We start from the raw sequence: 18,296 nt of genomic DNA, 5'->3' as shown, positions 1-18,296 counted from the left end.
GTCAGGATGGCCGAGTGGTCTAAGGCGCTGCATTCAGGTTGCAGTCTCCCTGGGAGACGTGGGTTCGAGTCCCACTCCTGACAGGCTTGTCTTTCTCTTGGTTTCCTTCCCTTTCCCCCCCTGAGGGGATGGTCTTGCTCCTCTAGGCGTTCTGGAGGTTAGGGCTTGCTGCATAGCCTAACCACCACCACTGCCGGTGGCTTAGCACAGAGATGCTGCTAGAGAGTCCCTACGCAATTCCACTTTTCCACTCTCCCCTACAAAACACACATTCTGCATGCCTCTCGCCTAGAATGTGGACCTTTGGGCATTCTTCAAACATTCACCCACTAAACCCTCTCTCCCTGCTTCCACTTTCCCCTCCAACAACCCTTCTGGTTGGAGGGCATTTCAGGGACTCAGAGAGTGCATCCTCCTGCTTCAGGCAGGCTCCCACCAGCTGATCAGTGCTTTGTCCTTTCGGGTCATAAAATACCTTGAGGACAGATGCTTCACAGCCTCTCTGGACCCCTGTTCCCATGCTTAGGCACCCTCCGGGTGATCATTTTTGAATGTGTAGCCAGTCACAAACTGCCTGCTCAATTTCTGACCATGGCTCTCATCCTCCAGCCATCGCAGGAACTCCTATTAGATCCCCGCTAAGCATTTTCTTCTCCCAGCTGAGCAAGCCTTGGGTCCTCTGCCTCTCCTTACAAGGCCAGAGCCCTCTGCCCCTGACTATGCTAGGGATCCTCCGCTGAACTTGCTCCAGTTTATCATCACCTTTCCTTGGTTCCCCAGATAGTCCTTCTTCCCCCGTTTTGGAGACGGGGCAACTTTTCCCTCTCCTTAGTCATCAGGGAGCTCCTCTGCCCTCTGCTCCCAAAGCTGGAGAGCCCCTGCGATGCGTCCTTCCCTCTTTCAGGCCCAGTGGCACATTGTGTAGGTGCCAATCCAGCACTAGGCATTGACCAGCAGGATTTCAACCCAGAAAGTTTCCCCAAACTGGCAGTTCCTCACCAGGAAACATGGACAGCACCAGTGGGAAGAGGGGCAGGTGGGAGTAAAGGCCCACCAGTAAGAGGCCAACAGGGGCATGGCAGGCTCTCTCTAACACTGCTGACAGGACAGAGGCATCCTCACGCAATGCCACCACAGGCTGCACGAGCACTGGTGGCATTTTTCAGAAGGACCGCAGTCAGGAAGTATGAGCCACAGAAGAGGTCCTCCTGTGCACACAGGAAGAGGAAGAGGAAGAGGAAGAGGGGACACGCACAGGGTGGTATCAGAGCATGCCGGAGCGTGTCGGGATTGAGGGAGATGCTGAAGGAGCTGGGATTGTTCAGCCTGGAGAAGAGAAGGTGAGGGGGCTTCTGCTGTATGAAGGTGGCTCTCTGGCTTGCCAAGGCCTGCCCTCGGCCAGAAAGACCTGGGGAGTGCAGGACCCAGGAGTGGCGTGGCCTCCTGCGTGAGCCTGCCTGGCCTGAGCTGCAGCTCCCAGGGGCTGGGGAGCTCTGGGAGATCTCTGGCCGCCCATTGAAGCCTGTAAGGGGGGCACAAAGTGTCCTCCCCGCAGTGTCCCGCAGGGAGGAGCAGCATCGGAGGCTACAGTGGACGGAACATTTGCCGTGACCTTGGGGAAGCAAAGAGTCTGGGCACCACGGCAGCCCCAGCAGGCAGTGCTGCCAGGAAGGAAACCAAGGACAAAATGCCCCGAGCAAGGAAGCTGCCTTGTGGGCACTGGCCCACACAACCCACTGGCCCAGAATCCTTTCTCCCCGAGTGCTGGGTGAGACTAGCAGAGCCCCAGGAAGACCCTCCATTGCTTGGAGAAACGCTGTCTCAGCCCCAGAAGGGACATCCCTCCTCCTGCAGTGGCACAGCATCTGCATGGGAAAGGGCTGTCCCTTTCCCCGTGCTCCAGCCCCTGGAGCGCGGGGTCCCTCCACCTCTTTGCAAGACCTTCAGAGACTGGGCCCTGCTCTTGCTGCTCCCAGACACTCCTCCCACCCTGCTCGGTCCTGCGGATCCCAGGGATGGATGAGGAAAGCCCTCAGCAATGCTGCTTCTCCGGGACATGCTTTCAGATTTGTGACTCTGTGGAAATTTAACCCTTCTCCCGTGACTAGGTGTTTTTCATGCCTTCTCTGAATGTAGCTCGCCATTTGATATCTTAGGCTTGGGCATGGCAGCCTGGTCTGTCCTGCGGGTTCAGAAGTACCGGCTGCCAGCCCAGTGCTTTGGGCAGTCCAAAGGCACCAGGAGGCTGTGTCCTCAGTGTCCTGGGCTAAGTCTGAGATCCAGCAGAGTGTCCCCGCCTGTGTTTCCTCCTGTCTGACTGCTGGGAGGAAGGGCCCTGCTCTCACCACACAGACTCAAACCTTGGCCCAAGGAGGATAGCTCCAGTGCAGCTTCTCCCCACTGTGTGCATGGACCCTTGGCCAGGTGGACCCAGGGCATGTGGGAGAGTTGCCTTGAGCTAACAGTAGAATTCACCTAAGTCTGGACCAGTCTGGAGCAGCCTCAGGAGAGAAAAACCTCATTCTCACTGAGGGAAGGGCCGCTTTGGGGCAGAAGGGGACAGCGTGTCCTGGAAAAGAGGACCAGGGTCTGAAGTCAGCCAGCACTGTCCCACCAGAGGAAGGCAGTCCAGCTTGTGCAACCCATAACAAGCTGCCTTGGGTCCTCCTGCCAGCTCTTCCCTCTGTTGAACCTCATCCCGTGCCCTCTCTCTTGGTTGCCCCCTTCGGCAATGTCAGGAGCTTGGCTAGGACCGCAACCAAAAGTGAGGATATGTGGTTAACGGCTGCTTAGTATGAGGTACAAGGTGAGAACAGGAGAGGCAATAACTTACACAGGCAGATTGGGAGGCTGTCCAACATGGGGGTGAAGGGAGGCGGCAGCAGAGACCGCAAGTGCAAGTATCGAGCCACAGATCGCTGAGCCACGAATGTAGTCTGCAAGGTGCAACGTTGAAGAGGTTAAGCTGGAAAATTCATAAACAAGTCTAACGAGGAAAAAGCAAGATTCTCCCAGGTTACCAGCCTGGGTCTTGTAAGAGAGGGCATGCCAGCCTTGCACAAAGTGCTCTGCCACTCCCTTGAAAGATCCTGTGAGCAGAGACTGGCCCGGTAGCCCTGAAGGAAGGCTGCACTTGGTGATGCCCAGGGAGATGGAGAGACTGCCAGTCTCAGCCAGGAGCACGTGGCTCGGCAAGGGTGGCCACAGGGGAAAGACCACATCTGCCCAGGAGGTCCCATGGTGTAATGGTGAGCACTCTGGACTCTGAATCCAGCCATCTCAGTTCAAATCTCAGTGGGACCTTGAGCTTTCGGCTCCCTCACGGCTTTCCTCAGCATGATTACACATTTAGCTCTCTACAGCTACCTGAAGAGGGGGTTGTAGTGAGGTGGGTTCTGCTCTCTTCTGTCAGGTGGCTGGAGATAGGATGAGAGGAAATGGCCTCAAGTTGTGGCAAGGGAGATTTAAATTAGATATTAGGAAAAATTTCATTACTAAGAGGGTTGTCACACATTGGAATAGGCTGCCCAGGGAAGTGGTTGAGTCACCATCCCTGGAGGTATTCAAAAAACGTGTAGACGGGGTATTCCATAACATGGTTTAGTGGGCATAGATGATGGTTGAACTCGATGATCTTGAAGGTCTCTTCCAACATAAATGAATCTATGATTCTATGATTAGCACCCTTGACTTGCTGTCAGGTCAATGGTTTAATGCACTCTCATCTTCCTTCGTTTCCTGTGCTCCCAGTCCTGGGACCGACACCAGTGCCCCTTCTGCTGCCCTGTGCCCACCAAACCTCTGCAGCTTTCCTGAGCACTGGACCCCACCCCCTCTCTGCTCCCTTGGTCTGGATGGCTGCTCCTGGATGAGGGCATCCAGCAGTGGCTCAGAGAATCACACAACACCTCAGGTGGAGAGCATGCACTCCAAGCCTGGCTCAAAGCAGCCTCAAGTGGAGGAGGCTATTCAGGGCCTTGTCTGCTTGGATGTGGGACACCTCCCAAGATGGAGATGCTACAACACTCCCTGGGCGACCATTTCCCGTCTTTCATTACCACTGTGTGTGGCAGTACTTGTATTCCCACCCCTGTCCATTGATTCTGGTGCCATCCATTTCTCTGAGGCTTTTCTGTCTTTCTCTTGCCTGCTTGTTTATTTTCGGTGCTCTGGGATCAGTTCAGGGAGCTCCACCCACAACTGGCAGTGCCCCGTGCATGGGGACAGACGCACGGTCATGGGAGAGAGCAGGTTCTCCCTCGTCCTTTATCCTGGGGTGGGCTGGGATAGAGTTTACTTTCACAAGGAGCTGGAGGGGGCCCAGCCAGGACAGCTGACCCAAACTAGCCAAGGGGGTATTCGATACGGTATGATGTCATGCTCAGTATATAACTGGGGGAGCTGGCAATGGGGGCGGGGGGGAGAAGGGATCACAGCTCGGAAATGGGCTGAGCATCAGGTTCTGTGTGGTGAGCAATTGCATTGTGCATCACATGCATTATATATTCTTTGGAGAGCGAGCAGCCGTGTGGTGCTTACTTGCCAGCTGGGCTTAACCCACGACATCCTTGCAGCTATGTTGGCGAACTGAGGGGGGAGGAGAACAAACCACCACGAGCCTCCAGCTGTGCTGCACAAAGTCTTTAATGAGAAGGAGGAAATGCAGTGGCACGGAACAGAGACCGAGAAACACATCTGCAGGGTTCAGGGAGGCACAGAGAATGGCCCATTTCCCAAGGACAAGCTCCAGGCAAAGCGCTTGCCTTTCCCCATCCCAATCTACCCGGTGGCAATGCCAGCCCACCAAGAGCAGGCCCTAACTCCGGCACACTCCCTCCGTCAGCAGGAGGTTCAGCAAAGCAGAAGAGAACGAGCCCTTTCCTGAGGAGCTCAGAGCAAAGCAGAGCCCGAGGAGACACGGCGAGGCCTGCAGTGCAGCGAGGAGCAGCAGGCACAGGTCCCTTCTGCCAGGTGGGATGAGGACACTGAGCCCACCTGCAAGCCGTGGCTATGCTCCTGCTGCTGCAGGATGCCTGTCTTCCTTGGTGCTCCAAAGGGGAAGATCTGCTGGCTTCAGCAGTTCAGACCGCAGCGGGTGGGAGGCAGACACAGCCCTGACCCCCCCAGACCAAGGGAGCCCCCAGAAGAGATGGGAACCCCCCCGGCGCTGAGGGAGCTCCCAACAGCAGCTGACAGCGAGGATCCCACGGCTGTGCTCTGAGGGAAAGAGGTGAGGATGGGGCCCGGCAGGGTCACCACCACCGGGGAGGCCTGGATGGCCACCGTCGAGTCAGCGCAGCGGGCGACACAGGGCTCACTGCAGCTGCTTGCAAGTGGGGTTGGGCCGGAGGCGCCGCAGGGCGTTGGGAGACAGGGTCTGAAGCAAGACATCTCTCGGCGAGGGAGGCAAAGCTGAAACACAGAGCAGGCAGGGAGCACGAACCTCAATATCAGCCCGTCTGTTTCTCAGCTCTCTCCATGGACACTCTTTGTTTTCAAAACACCCAGTGTGCCTACAGTTCCCACAGCCCTCATCGTGCCCTCCAAGTTGCACGGCACAGGAAGGCTGACCCACTTTTGGAATAGGCCCCAGCGCAGTGGCGTTAAAGCGCCTGTGGAAAGACTGATCATACCCCATCTCCATTGTTGCTTTGAAGAAGACACTGGATGCACTTGGCCATGTGGTTAGAGACCATCAGCTAAAGGTGCACATTCTGGTGGGCAGACCCCCCTGCAGCTGAGCCCCATGGATCCCCTTCTGCTTGAAAGAACCCTCCTCTTCCCAGCTCTCCCCAGCCAGCCCTATCTGATGGGAAAGATGTTACAGCTCTTCAACAGTTGTATGGCAGGGCGAAGGCAGCCCAAGTATCTACCTTCGTAGCCACCATGACAGCAGTTCAGCCCACAGAGAGAGATGGAGCGGACTCAGGCTTACCTTGCTCCTCGAGGAAAGGGAGGCAAGAGAGGAGGATGCAGAGCCTGGAGCAGCGCAGGCTTTTATGCTGTGTCCCAGAGCCCTGGGGGGGCCACAAACATTCCTTGCTCATGAAGCATCTCAACACCTAGTAGACACAGGGGAGACTGTGAGTAAGTTTAAGCAGAACGTCAAGACTGCACAATCCCATATGGGAGAAGAGCCTCATCGCACCAGCGATGTGGCAAAGCTCAACGTCAAAGGAAGTCCTTTGTGGGCTGGAAGGAAGGCCCCTGTGGGCCGGAGTGACAGCCAGGAGGACCTAGCTTACGCTCATCAGGCTCTACCACAGCATGGTTTTGTGATCAAAGAGATGCCCACATCCTTCTCTGAAAGAGACCCACGCCCAAATTGACCTGTTTTGCTCAGCAAGGTCATCCCAGAGGCCAGAGGCCTGGATGGCCTGCTTTTGAGGAGAGGCTCAGGGCAGGGAGCCAAAAGCTCACAGCCCTTTTTCCTGGGTGAGGGATGGGGTGGCCCATTCCATGCATTTCAAATTTCAAAGGGACATCGGATCAGTCTCCCAGAGCACCTGGGAGTCACATGAGCCCTTGAGCAACCACCAAAAGGCAATGCCCTGGAAGACACAAATGCAGGAGGTTGCATAGAAGCACCAGTTGATTCAGGAATGGTGCTAAAATGTGTGGAAAAGCCCTTGACGAAAGCGGCGCTTTGGGACTATAAGCTCTGGTATCCCTGGTACGCCTCAGGCTGGGGCAACGTGTGCACTGAAGTCCACAGCAGGGTGACTCATGTTTGCCTGGAGTTCAGGGTTTTTCCCAACTCTTCCACATCACGATGACTCCCAGGTACTCTGGGAGACTGATCCGATGTCCCTTTGTAGTTTGAAATGCATGGAATGGGCCACCCCATCCCTCACCCAGGAAAAAGGGCTGTGAGCTTTTGGCTCCCTGCCCTAAGCCTCTCCTCAAAAGCAGGCCATCCAGGCCTCTGGCCTCTGGGATGACCTTGCTGAGTAAAACAGGTCAATTTGGGTGTGGGAAAGACACAGTCACTTAAGATCTCTGCACAGCTAGCCTGAGACCTCCGAGTCAATAGGTCTTAGCAGGGCTGCAGACAAATTAATTATATTGATGTTAGACCATACGCAGTGGGAGCAAAACATTTCAGGTGAGACAGGCAAGGGCTTAATCACCAGAGAGGCCTCGGCAAGCTGCAACTACTAGGTGTTGAGATGCTTCATGAGCAAGGAATGTTTGTGGCCCCCCCAGGGCTCTGGGACACAGCATAAAAGCCTGCGCTGCTCCAGGCTCTGCATCCTCCTCTCTTGCCTCCCTTTCCTCGAGGAGCAAGGTAAGCCTGAGTCCGCTCCATCTCTCTCTGTGGGCTGAACTGCTGTCATGGTGGCTACGAAGGTAGATACTTGGGCTGCCTTCGCCCTGCCATACAACTGTTGAAGAGCTGTAACATCTTTCCCATCAGATAGGGCTGGCTGGGGAGAGCTGGGAAGAGGAGGGTTCTTTCAAGCAGAAGGGGATCCATGGGGCTCAGCTGCAGGGGGGTCTGCCCACCAGAATGTGCACCTTTAGCTGATGGTCTCTAACCACATGGCCAAGTGCATCCAGTGTCTTCTTCAAAGCAACAATGGAGATGGGGTATGATCAGTCTTTCCACAGGCGCTTTAACGCCACTGCGCTGGGGCCTATTCCAAAAGTGGGTCAGCCTTCCTGTGCCGTGCAACTTGGAGGGCACGATGAGGGCTGTGGGAACTGTAGGCACACTGGGTGTTTTGAAAACAAAGAGTGTCCATGGAGAGAGCTGAGAAACAGACGGGCTGATATTGAGGTTCGTGCTCCCTGCCTGCTCTGTGTTTCAGCTTTGCCTCCCTCGCCGAGAGATGTCTTGCTTCAGACCCTGTCTCCCAACACCCTGCGGCGCCTCCGGCCCAACCCCACTTGCAAGCAGCTGCAGTGAGCCCTGTGTCGCCCGCTGCGCTGACTCGACGGTGGCCATCCAGGCCTCCCCGGTGGTGGTGACCCTGCCGGGCCCCATCCTCACCTCTTTCCCTCAGAGCACAGCCGTGGGATCCTCGCTGTCAGCTGCTGTTGGGAGCTCCCTCAGCGCCGGGGGGGTTCCCATCTCTTCTGGGGGCTCCCTTGGTCTGGGGGGGTCAGGGCTGTGTCTGCCTCCCACCCGCTGCGGTCTGAACTGCTGAAGCCAGCAGATCTTCCCCTTTGGAGCACCAAGGAAGACAGGCATCCTGCAGCAGCAGGAGCATAGCCACGGCTTGCAGGTGGGCTCAGTGTCCTCATCCCACCTGGCAGAAGGGACCTGTGCCTGCTGCTCCTCGCTGCACTGCAGGCCTCGCCGTGTCTCCTCGGGCTCTGCTTTGCTCTGAGCTCCTCAGGAAAGGGCTCGTTCTCTTCTGCTTTGCTGAACCTCCTGCTGACGGAGGGAGTGTGCCGGAGTTAGGGCCTGCTCTTGGTGGGCTGGCATTGCCACCGGGTAGATTGGGATGGGGAAAGGCAAGCGCTTTGCCTGGAGCTTGTCCTTGGGAAATGGGCCATTCTCTGTGCCTCCCTGAACCCTGCAGATGTGTTTCTCGGTCTCTGTTCCGTGCCACTGCATTTCCTCCTTCTCATTAAAGACTTTGTGCAGCACAGCTGGAGGCTCGTGGTGGTTTGTTCTCCTCCCCCCTCAGTTCGCCAACATAGCTGCAAGGATGTCGTGGGTTAAGCCCAGCTGGCAAGTAAGCACCACACGGCTGCTCGCTCTCCAAAGAATATATAATGCATGTGATGCACAATGCAATTGCTCACCACACAGAACCTGATGCTCAGCCCATTTCCGAGCTGTGATCCCTTCTCCCCCCCGCCCCCATTGCCAGCTCCCCCAGTTATATACTGAGCATGACATCATACCGTATCGAATACCCCCTTGGCTAGTTTGGGTCAGCTGTCCTGGCTGGGCCCCCTCCAGCTCCTTGTGAAAGTAAACTCTATCCCAGCCCACCCCAGGATAAAGGACGAGGGAGAACCTGCTCTCTCCCATGACCGTGCGTCTGTCCCCATGCACGGGGCACTGCCAGTTGTGGGTGGAGCTCCCTGAACTGATCCCAGAGCACCGAAAATAAACAAGCAGGCAAGAGAAAGACAGAAAAGCCTCAGAGAAATGGATGGCACCAGAATCAATGGACAGGGGTGGGAATACAAGTACTGCCACACACAGTGGTAATGAAAGACGGGAAATGGTCGCCCAGGGAGTGTTGTAGCATCTCCATCTTGGGAGGTGTCCCACATCCAAGCAGACAAGGCCCTGAATAGCCTCCTCCACTTGAGGCTGCTTTGAGCCAGGCTTGGAGTGCATGCTCTCCACCTGAGGTGTTGTGTGATTCTCTGAGCCACTGCTGGATGCCCTCATCCAGGAGCAGCCATCCAGACCAAGGGAGCAGAGAGGGGGTGGGGTCCAGTGCTCAGGAAAGCTGCAGAGGTTTGGTGGGCACAGGGCAGCAGAAGGGGCACTGGTGTCGGTCCCAGGACTGGGAGCACAGGAAACGAAGGAAGATGAGAGTGCATTAAACCATTGACCTGACAGCAAGTCAAGGGTGCTAATCATAGAATCATAGATTCATTTATGTTGGAAGAGACCTTCAAGATCATCGAGTTCAACCATCATCTATGCCCACTAAACCATGTTATGGAATACCCCGTCTACACGTTTTTTGAATACCTCCAGGGATGGTGACTCAACCACTTCCCTGGGCAGCCTATTCCAATGTGTGACAACCCTCTTAGTAATGAAATTTTTCCTAATATCTAATTTAAATCTCCCTTGCCACAACTTGAGGCCATTTCCTCTCATCCTATCTCCAGCCACCTGACAGAAGAGAGCAGAACCCACCTCACTACAACCCCCTCTTCAGGTAGCTGTAGAGAGCTAAATGTGTAATCATGCTGAGGAAAGCCGTGAGGGAGCCGAAAGCTCAAGGTCCCACTGAGATTTGAACTGAGATGGCTGGATTCAGAGTCCAGAGTGCTCACCATTACACCATGGGACCTCCTGGGCAGATGTGGTCTTTCCCCTGTGGCCACCCTTGCCGAGCCACGTGCTCCTGGCTGAGACTGGCAGTCTCTCCATCTCCCTGGGCATCACCAAGTGCAGCCTTCCTTCAGGGCTACCGGGCCAGTCTCTGCTCACAGGATCTTTCAAGGGAGTGGCAGAGCACTTTGTGCAAGGCTGGCATGCCCTCTCTTACAAGACCCAGGCTGGTAACCTGGGAGAATCTTGCTTTTTCCTCGTTAGACTTGTTTATGAATTTTCCAGCTTAACCTCTTCAACGTTGCACCTTGCAGACTACATTCGTGGCTCAGCGATCTGTGGCTCGATACTTGCACTTGCGGTCTCTGCTGCCGCCTCCCTTCACCCCCATGTTGGACAGCCTCCCAATCTGCCTGTGTAAGTTATTGCCTCTCCTGTTCTCACCTTGTACCTCATACTAAGCAGCCGTTAACCACATATCCTCACTTTTGGTTGCGGTCCTAGCCAAGCTCCTGACATTGCCGAAGGGGGCAACCAAGAGAGAGGGCACGGGATGAGGTTCAACAGAGGGAAGAGCTGGCAGGAGGACCCAAGGCAGCTTGTTATGGGTTGCACAAGCTGGACTGCCTTCCTCTGGTGGGACAGTGCTGGCTGACTTCAGACCCTGGTCCTCTTTTCCAGGACACGCTGTCCCCTTCTGCCCCAAAGCGGCCCTTCCCTCAGTGAGAATGAGGTTTTTCTCTCCTGAGGCTGCTCCAGACTGGTCCAGACTTAGGTGAATTCTACTGTTAGCTCAAGGCAACTCTCCCACATGCCCTGGGTCCACCTGGCCAAGGGTCCATGCACACAGTGGGGAGAAGCTGCACTGGAGCTATCCTCCTTGGGCCAAGGTTTGAGTCTGTGTGGTGAGAGCAGGGCCCTTCCTCCCAGCAGTCAGACAGGAGGAAACACAGGCGGGGACACTCTGCTGGATCTCAGACTTAGCCCAGGACACTGAGGACACAGCCTCCTGGTGCCTTTGGACTGCCCAAAGCACTGGGCTGGCAGCCGGTACTTCTGAACCCGCAGGACAGACCAGGCTGCCATGCCCAAGCCTAAGATATCAAATGGCGAGCTACATTCAGAGAAGGCATGAAAAACACCTAGTCACGGGAGAAGGGTTAAATTTCCACAGAGTCACAAATCTGAAAGCATGTCCCGGAGAAGCAGCATTGCTGAGGGCTTTCCTCATCCATCCCTGGGATCCGCAGGACCGAGCAGGGTGGGAGGAGTGTCTGGGAGCAGCAAGAGCAGGGCCCAGTCTCTGAAGGTCTTGCAAAGAGGTGGAGGGACCCCGCGCTCCAGGGGCTGGAGCACGGGGAAAGGGACAGCCCTTTCCCATGCAGATGCTGTGCCACTGCAGGAGGAGGGATGTCCCTTCTGGGGCTGAGACAGCGTTTCTCCAAGCAATGGAGGGTCTTCCTGGGGCTCTGCTAGTCTCACCCAGCACTCGGGGAGAAAGGATTCTGGGCCAGTGGGTTGTGTGGGCCAGTGCCCACAAGGCAGCTTCCTTGCTCGGGGCATTTTGTCCTTGGTTTCCTTCCTGGCAGCACTGCCTGCTGGGGCTGCCGTGGTGCCCAGACTCTTTGCTTCCCCAAGGTCACGGCAAATGTTCCGTCCACTGTAGCCTCCGATGCTGCTCCTCCCTGCGGGACACTGCGGGGAGGACACTTTGTGCCCCCCTTACAGGCTTCAATGGGCGGCCAGAGATCTCCCAGAGCTCCCCAGCCCCTGGGAGCTGCAGCTCAGGCCAGGCAGGCTCACGCAGGAGGCCACGCCACTCCTGGGTCCTGCACTCCCCAGGTCTTTCTGGCCGAGGGCAGGCCTTGGCAAGCCAGAGAGCCACCTTCATACAGCAGAAGCCCCCTCACCTTCTCTTCTCCAGGCTGAACAATCCCAGCTCCTTCAGCATCTCCCTCAATCCCGACACGCTCCGGCATGCTCTGATACCACCCTGTGCGTGTCCCCTCTTCCTCTTCCTCTTCCTCTTCCTGTGTGCACAGGAGGACCTCTTCTGTGGCTCATACTTCCTGACTGCGGTCCTTCTGAAAAATGCCACCAGTGCTCGTGCAGCCTGTGGTGGCATTGCGTGAGGATGCCTCTGTCCTGTCAGCAGTGTTAGAGAGAGCCTGCCATGCCCCTGTTGGCCTCTTACTGGTGGGCCTTTACTCCCACCTGCCCCTCTTCCCACTGGTGCTGTCCATGTTTCCTGGTGAGGAACTGCCAGTTTGGGGAAACTTTCTGGGTTGAAATCCTGCTGGTCAATGCCTAGTGCTGGATTGGCACCTACACAATGTGCCACTGGGCCTGAAAGAGGGAAGGACGCATCGCAGGGGCTCTCCAGCTTTGGGAGCAGAGGGCAGAGGAGCTCCCTGATGACTAAGGAGAGGGAAAAGTTGCCCCGTCTCCAAAACGGGGGAAGAAGGACTATCTGGGGAACCAAGGAAAGGTGATGATAAACTGGAGCAAGTTCAGCGGAGGATCCCTAGCATAGTCAGGGGCAGAGGGCTCTGGCCTTGTAAGGAGAGGCAGAGGACCCAAGGCTTGCTCAGCTGGGAGAAGAAAATGCTTAGCGGGGATCTAATAGGAGTTCCTGCGATGGCTGGAGGATGAGAGCCATGGTCAGAAATTGAGCAGGCAGTTTGTGACTGGCTACACATTCAAAAATGATCACCCGGAGGGTGCCTAAGCATGGGAACAGGGGTCCAGAGAGGCTGTGAAGCATCTGTCCTCAAGGTATTTTATGACCCGAAAGGACAAAGCACTGATCAGCTGGTGGGAGCCTGCCTGAAGCAGGAGGATGCACTCTCTGAGTCCCTGAAATGCCCTCCAACCAGAAGGGTTGTTGGAGGGGAAAGTGGAAGCAGGGAGAGAGGGTTTAGTGGGTGAATGTTTGAAGAATGCCCAAAGGTCCACATTCTAGGCGAGAGGCATGCAGAATGTGCGTTTTGTAGGGGAGAGTGGAAAAGTGGAATTGCGTAGGGACTCTCTAGCAGCATCTCTGTGCTAAGCCACCGGCAGTGGTGGTGGTTAGGCTATGCAGCAAGCCCTAACCTCCAGAACGCCTAGAGGAGCAAGACCATCCCCTCAGGGGGGGAAAGGGAAGGAAACCAAGAGAAAGACAAGCCTGTCAGGAGTGGGACTCGAACCCACGTCTCCCAGGGAGACTGCAACCTGAATGCAGCGCCTTAGACCACTCGGCCATCCTGACCCGCTGCTGCCGCTGCTGCTGCTGGTCCGCCCCCTGCAGCTGCCAGAGCCAGTCCACCTCAGCCAGCCTCCTCCTGGCACTGCTGCAGGGGGAGCCGTATCCTGGGAGCGCCCTTGCCCTGCTCCCACCAAGGGCGGCTGACAGGCGACTGCAGCACCTACACACACTTCAGGACTGCACAGTAGCCAGCACAGGGGCAGCTCCTTGCAAAGGCCGAGGCAGTCGTTCACGGGAGCAACCAACGGAACCATCACAAATTACGTCTCTGCACATGCCAACATCATGTCAAGGCTGGAGAGTCATGGTGAAAGCACAGAGGATGCGCCAAGTGCAGAGCAACGACTGAGCTCCCATTCCTGTGGGGAAGAGGCTCACTTATTGCGCATGGTGCAGAAAAAGGAGGGCCCAGATCTCTCTGGGACTTGTTGCTTCATGGAAGGAGCTAGACTGCAAGGCATCTCAGGCGGTCACTAGTCCAAATGCCTGCCTAAAGCAGGGCTAGCCCCAAAGCTAGAGCAGGTGGCTCAATGCCTGAGCCCCACTGAAAACCGAGTGTGACACCCAGGCATGGAGAATCCCAAAGTTCTCCGGGCACCTGCTGCAGTGCTTCAACACTGCCTGAGAATCTCAGAATGGTACAAAGCAGCCCCTGCAGCCTGCTGTTGCTAAATGGGGAAGGCACTATGGAGCCAGGCAGAAGAAAAGTTGGTCTGCATTGGCCAGGAATCGCACCGGGGTCAACTGCTTGGAAGGCAGCTATGCTCACCACTATACCACCAACGCTCCTGGGCCACTCCTGCCTCCCGCTCCTCCAGCCCAGAGCCTGGCCTCCCTCCTGCTCCTCCACGTCCCAGTCTTGCCTGCCTCCTGCTCTGCCAGGTCACAAACTGCCCTCTTGCCTGCTCCTCCGCTTCACAGACTATCCCGCCTCCTCCTTCCAGACCCCTGCACACATACACACGACCTCAAGCTGCTGGCACGTGGGTGTGCTTCTCTGCGTGTGAGCTCTTGGCTACGGAAACTCCAGCTGCTGGGTGCTGCTAATGGTGACGCTCCCCATCTGCGTTCATACGTGGGCCAGCTGCGCACGTACTATGCAGGTGCGTGTGCGTTTGCGTGTACGTACCTGTGGTGGTTTAAGCACAGACAAACGCCCACCCAGCTGCTCACTACTTTCCCCACCCGCAGGGCGATGCGGAGCACTGAAAACACACTGAGAAATCTCTTGGCTCAAGATAAACACACGGACATGGCTTAGCAAAAACTCTTGTGGGAAAATCAGGCTTGACTTGGGCAAAATTAATTCTTTGCCAATTAAAACAGATGCAAGTAGTGAGAAAAAAAAAAGACAAACATAAAACACTGCCTTTCCTCTCCCCTGTGCCGGGACAACTGCAGTGCTTCACACCAGACTCCTCTACTCGCCCAAGCAGGACGTGTCTCTGCTCTTTCCCACTCTTTTTGTTCCTTCCAGCTCTCTCTGCCTGGCCTCTTTTGCCCTTTCTGGAATATGTTTTCACAGGGGGGCCACCAATGTAGACGACAGCTCAGCTGTCTTGTGCGGTGGGTCCACTGTGGAGCTGGAACTGACTGTGTCTGACACAGGGCAGCCCCTTATCTCTTCCCACAGAGGCCATTCTGCAGCACCCCCTGACCCCTCCACTACCAAAACCTTGCCATGTGTAGCCAATACAGTGCCCATGGGGAATACCAGAGGGCATAACGCTGAGGTAGCGCGGTCAGAGTCTGCCCCAGTCGGAGTCACAATCACGCTGTCCTGGGCTAGCGTGTGGTTGCATGATGTACCCTTTGGCTGAATTAAAAAGGCACAGCAACCAGCCTGGGTTTCTTCCTAGGCACTGGATATGTCCGTAGCTTGTAGACGTGTGTAGTAGTAGCTCAGCAATCAGTAAGTAAAAAGCAGGCAATGCTAGGGTAGCAATTCTCTGTCTATATAATGTGCAAATAGGCCAGGTGGATCATTCCTAGCACAAGTTTCTTGGTCTATGATGCTTGGTCGGATATGAGCATCCGCCACATTCCGTGCTGCGTGCCCGTAAACAATTTGTTTTGCAGGACTCCGCGCGTTACCTGTTCCTGGGCTAAAATCTGCCTTGTGCTGCCCCTGGTTTTGGGGATGGATGATTGCTTTGGTGAATGCCCGTGCCAGCACTGATGAATGATGAAGTACACGTGACCAGGACGTACCTTCCCCTACATACACGGGGGGCACCATTTTCTTTCAGCTGCCATTTTCTTATTAAGCACCATAACCACCATGTTTTCATACTGCTCTCTGATTGGCTGACAGCCATTTCTGGACCCCATCATGCCCACCTGCTCTCAGGCAGACCTGTGATTGGCTGTCAGGACCAGCCAACCCTACCTGTGTACCCAGAAGCACGTCAGGCAAGGAAGCCCCCACTCGCTAAACAAAGGGAAGAGGCAACTTCTGACAGCGTCATCCCCTGTGGGTTCTCCTATTGCTTTGTGATTGCCGGACGGCCATTTTTGACACTGTCATGCCCGCTTGTTCTCAGATCTCCCTCTCAGGGACTGTCCGCTTCCTTTGGACCAAGAAGTGTTTGGATATAAAAAGATATACCGTGCAGTGGTATCCACTCTGGAATGAAGACGAGCACTTAGCACAGCGATATGCCTGTGGGTGGCCCATTGCCTGCAGAGCCAGAGGCCACCTCACAGTCAACATGCAAGCGATCTTCTGGCTTCTGGCCAGTCAGGCACTCAGGTAGCAGGGAGCTCACCTGCAGATACCCGTGCTATCTTCCTGCTGCCAGCTCGTGAAGCACTCAGGCAAAAAAGACCTATAGAGGTGGCCACTCTCAATTATCTTTGAAAGGTCACGACAACTGGGAGAGGTTCCTGAGTCCTGGAAGGAAGTCATTGTCACTCCTATCTTTGCGAAAGGCGCAAAGGAGAATGGGGGCAACAGCAGGCCGGTCCGCCTCACCTCGATCCCTGGGAAGGGGAAGGAGCAACTCATCCTGGAAACCCTTTGCAGACACGTGAAGAACAAGAATGCGCTTGGTCTTGTTTTCATTGTATTCTACTCCTAGCTCATTTCTGTCAGACTGTGCTTTTCTTGTGTTGGGGTGGGGGTGTGTTTGTGTGTGTGTGTGTGTGTGAGAGGGGTATTTGCTGGGAAATCTCAAGCTGCACTAGCCAGTGAGGAGAGTGGATTGGCATCAGGGACTGCCCAGGGTTGGAGCAGGACACTGGACAAACCAGGCCTGGGCTCCAGGCCTGGATTCTGCACAGACCTGTGGTACAGTCGAGGGTTCAGAGCACCTGCTGATGTGCACGTGGGAGTGAGGGGGTGGGTGTCCAGCACTGGATTCCAGTGCTGAGCAGCCAGAAGAGAAGGAAAGGCTCGGGCTATATGTGTGTTTTGTCTTGTAGTGAGCAATAAAAGACAAAGAAAACTCCGCCATGCCTCCCAATTTTTCCAGGCTCAACTGCGCTCCTTCACTGCAGACTACTCCAGCATGGGTTCTCCACATGCTGTGCTTCTGAACAGGAAAAAATCTCTTTCAGCGTGGGCTCTTCCACAGGCTTCAGGCCCGTCAGGAAAAGTCTTCACTGGCGTGCCTTCTCCACAGGTTGCAGTTCCTTCAGGAATATCCACCTGCTCCAGCCAGCATGGGTGCCCTGGGTGCCACAAGCTTTGCAGATGGCTCAGTGTTGTGGAGGCCCCTGGAACCAGCTGTGTGTGTGGTGCAGGGCAGCCCCTCAGCTCTTCCCCACAGAGGCCACCCTGCAGCAGCCCCTCTCCCCACCACTACCAACACCTAGCCACGTATGGCCAATACAGTGCCCACTGGGAATACCTACTCAGCCCTGCTCCTGGCTGGAGCTGCGAGTGAGCACGGCAGCAAACAGACTAGGATGGAGAAAACCCCCAGATGGTCAAGCTGATTGCATTGGTGTTTCCCAAAGTAGCACCAGCCTTGTCCTCCTCCTCCTCCCCACCTGCAGATTCCTGGAGGTCCCTGCTTGCAGCTGGGAAGTTGGGATTGAGCTGCCGGATGGGAAGGGAGAAATGCCTGTGTCCCCAGGACACCCGCTTCCTTGTGGGGGGAGCTCTGCCTGCTGCTCCACAGCCTCCCGTCTGCCTTGCCGAGGGGCACTATGGGAGTGCTGGCTCCTAAGGCGGCAAAGGAGAAAGAAGGTGGCAGTGGCAGAGAGAAGGGGCTGAGGGAACAGGAGGGCCATGGCCATGGGTGCCCAGAGAGCTAGAGCAGTGCAGGTTAAAAGTTGCGGGGAGAGGCAGCAGCTGTCAGGAGGAGGGAAAAAAAGCAACAATTAGCAGAGGATGGTTTCGATCCATCGACCTCTGGGTTATGGGCCCAGCACGCTTCCGCTGCGCCACTCTGCTCCCCCCAGCACCTCTGCCGGCACCTCCCACGGCCCTGCCTGATGCTCCCTGGCACTGCCAGCCCTCATGCCTCCTTCCCTTCCTCTGTCCTGTGCCCTCACCCGGGCCAGAAAATTGGCTCTCAGGAAAGTTCACCTCCTTTGCGCCTTCGCTGCGGAGCTCAAGGGCCTTGCCTTGCCCTTCTCCCCACATCTCCTGCCCATAACCCTGGATGGGGACTTTCTTCTTGACCACCCAAGCTGGCTCTGCAGGCACTGAAGGAAACCCCGGAGCGAGGGGGCAGCCTTGTTGCTTTGCAGGGCGGAGGGGAGCTGCTCTCCAGCGAGCTCAGGAGGGCTGCCACCCTGCACAGAAATCCAGCTCCCAGGGGGCTGTGGGACTGTGCCCGGCGTCAACGTCCCTTCTTTGCCGGCCGAGGAGGGACACGAGGACGCGTAGCATTACCAAGCATAGAATTACCAAGGGAATTAATCCTCCTAGTTTGGCTGTGCACATAGTGGTGCCCCAGCCTAATGCATGGAGGACCGCGAGACAGAGGAAAGCAGGGCTGGTATATGTTTACAATACAGTTGTGTCGACCAAGCAAATTACTCATGTTAAGGGGTGGGCTAATCAGTTACTATTGCTCCCAAGATCACTATGTGCTTCTCCTGGGCAGGTGGTGTGGACAGATGCTC

At 55.9% G+C, this 18,296-nt stretch overlaps 3 non-coding genes across 3 annotated transcripts; 1 reads left to right on the top strand and 2 right to left on the bottom strand.

Annotated features, from left to right (window-relative positions):
- TRNAL-CAG (transfer RNA leucine (anticodon CAG)) lies at positions 1 to 83 on the top strand. The gene has a single exon. It is a non-coding gene; the product is annotated as a tRNA-Leu (tRNA).
- Positions 84 to 13,140: 13,057 nt separating this feature from the next.
- On the bottom strand, positions 13,141 to 13,223 carry TRNAL-CAG (transfer RNA leucine (anticodon CAG)). The gene has a single exon. It is a non-coding gene; the product is annotated as a tRNA-Leu (tRNA).
- A 4,324-nt stretch (positions 13,224 to 17,547) lies between these two features.
- Positions 17,548 to 17,619, bottom strand: TRNAM-CAU (transfer RNA methionine (anticodon CAU)). The gene has a single exon. It is a non-coding gene; the product is annotated as a tRNA-Met (tRNA).
- Positions 17,620 to 18,296: the final 677 nt, after the last annotated feature.

The sequence above is a fragment of the Harpia harpyja genome, chromosome 14 (genome assembly GCF_026419915.1).
Source record: "Harpia harpyja isolate bHarHar1 chromosome 14, bHarHar1 primary haplotype, whole genome shotgun sequence".
Lineage (NCBI taxonomy): Eukaryota > Metazoa > Chordata > Aves > Accipitriformes > Accipitridae > Harpia > Harpia harpyja.
The sequence above is the reverse complement of the archived record's forward strand: the minus strand, read 5'-3'. Positions and strand labels throughout refer to the sequence as shown.